This window comes from Gossypium hirsutum, chromosome A06 (genome assembly GCF_007990345.1).
Source record: "Gossypium hirsutum isolate 1008001.06 chromosome A06, Gossypium_hirsutum_v2.1, whole genome shotgun sequence".
Classification (NCBI taxonomy): Eukaryota; Viridiplantae; Streptophyta; class Magnoliopsida; order Malvales; family Malvaceae; genus Gossypium; species Gossypium hirsutum.
Window position 1 is genome coordinate 114,866,485 of NC_053429.1, and position 2,839 is coordinate 114,869,323.

The window sequence follows — 2,839 nt, forward strand, 5'->3', positions numbered from 1 at the left end:
TTCCAAACGGGTGGAAGCTGTGGCATTATCTACCAATGATACTAAAGCAGTAGTGAGATTTTTAAGAAAGAAAACTTTTGCTAAATTTGGGACATCCTGTGCATTGATACGTGATGAAGGATCACATTTTTGTAGTAAACAGTTTGAAGCCGCCTTAACCAAGTACAATGTGAGACATCAAATGACAACATCATACCACCTACAAGCGCAGAGGTTTCCAATAGAGAAATTAAAGGAATGTTATAAATGATAATAAATCCAAGTAGGAAAGATTAGGTAGCAACATTAGATGATGCATTATGGGCTTATTAACAACGTAGTAAACCTTGTTATGTATGTCTCCTTATAAATTAGTTTATAGGAAAATTTTCCATTTACCTATTGAATTAGAAAAAAAAGCGTACTAGGCAATCAAGGAATTGAACTTAGATCTAGAGCTACCACAGAAAGAAATACTATTTCAATTACAAGAATTAAAAGAATTTTGTTTCATGGCATATGAAACCACTAAATTATACAAAGAAAGGAGTAGACAGCATGATCCAAAGATCAGAAACTGAGAGTTCCTACCTGGAAAAAAAGTGTTGTTATTTCATTAAAGATTAAAATTATTCCTTGGCAAGCTAAAATCAAGATGGATTGATCCATATACCATAAACCATGTGACACCTCATGAGGCAATAGAACTTATCGGAAAGGGAGGTCAAATTTTTCTTGTAAATGGCCAGAGAGTCAAAATTTACTTTGGAGGGACAACAAAGGAAGTCATTGATACTCAGACCTTACAATGCAAAACTGCATGGAGCCTAGAGAGAAATGAGGACCAATTGAAAAAAATTGGACACGAATGAAATAAGTGACACAACAAAAATAATAATAAAGCAAGAAAAGAGCATAGCAAAAATTGCCCTCAATGTCATGACCTCAACACTTCATGTCATGACATCACATGAAATTTAGAACAAGTAACCTGTCTTCAACGTCTCAACATCAACAACACCGATGAAGGATGTTGCGACACACCTGCGTAATCTGTTGTTCGAATTTAAACTAAACACTAGTGTCTCTATACTTAAAATCCAGTAGATTTAGAACTCTTTAACCTTCTAACTATTAGAATTACTTTTCCTAACACAATTATCATTTTCAAAGTGTATTGATGTATTCCTCAAAGATAATAGGTCACATCACTCTTCTTATTACCTACAAATCATTGTGGAGAAAACAAGATTCCTTTGTCTCTGTTCAACAGTGTGACAACCTCAAGAAGAACCACTATAGCCCAGTTAGGTTTGAAAAGAATTTTGATATAACCTCATGAATCCATCGGTTGAATTCTAGGAAAGCCGCATAGACAAATATCTACAACAACTACTTCCTTACATGTTCATCCAAGAATAAGGATTTGATTCGTTAACGAGAAATTGTAAACGCATGTGGGAGATTGCAATAGAAAGAGAATGGACTAGTTTCTATCTACCATCTGAAGAACCAACAGTAATACTCATGGTATAGGAATTTCATCTTCCGTCGAAAGAAAGGGAAGTGACAAAACCATTCGATGTATGCAAACCTTTGTTAAAGTTAGAGGAGTTAATGTCCTGGTAACTGAAAAAAGTATTTGTCAGTTTTCTTATGCTCCATACTATTATCACTGTTACTTGTACAAAATAGATCTCAAAGAATTTAATAACGTAGACAATGAGGAGATTTTGAGATTTTTAACAAAGGGAAAAGAAGTTTAGACATATCAAATAGGAATAGTAAGACTTGAGACATTCAACCAAGCATTGATTACTCCAAAGAGCAAAAATATGGATGAAATTTGTATGTTCAAGGATTTAGCCTACAGCTGATCTTTCTTATATTAGCCCGGTCAAAGTTATTTTAATTTATGTCATCCTGCAAAAGAAGCAGGTATGCATTAGTACATGGATATATTGAAATATGATCAAATGTGCACAAAATTAGAAAAAGGAAATATTCTTTCCGCATTTGATCACAGAGTTATGTAAAAGAGCAAGAGTGCCTATGGAGCAGCTAGATAAAGAGATGATTCCTCTAAAGAAACTACTAGTGGTGATGTCTATAAGCAGTACATAATATTATAGAGAAAATAAAAGGAGGAGAGGAGAAAAAGAGGACTCCAAAAGGAAGATGAATAATACATTAAGATAATATATACATTTAGTAGGATTTTTTTTTTAAGTTCAAATTAGGTTAGGAACGTTAAGTTAATTTTTAGGATATTGTAATTAGTTATATTTAATAAATTACTAGAATTTAATTTAAATATTTATAAATTTTTTTCAAAATTCCCACATAGTAGAAACACAAGCAGTACGAACTATCAACAATCAATGGAGGAAGCACCCACCAATTGCCTACAGAGCTATCACGATCAATCATGTAACTTATTTCCTTATCTTTTCAGGGCTATTCATTGAGGGCAATGTGTTATCTAAAGTGTGAAGGGTAACATAGAAAAAAAAATTTAATTTTTACACTTTTCTTTTATTTTTCTTGTTGATTGTGTGCTTCAGCTTTTAGAAATACAAGTGATTGGTTAAAAGCATGTACATAGGTTAACTGTATTTATGGTAAATTTGTAATGAAGATAAGTGATTTTAATTTTTAACTATTAGACTATTAAGTTCTATATATTACACTATAAATAGGCATTAAGTAATTAAATGTACCGAATGATATATATAATACAAGGCAACAAGTATGCTGGTATGAATTATAGATTGTTGAATTTGTTATTATTTGGTTGACTAAATTTGAGAATATTTAGATATCTAAGGATGACCTAAGGAATTTTTTGTTTTACACTCAT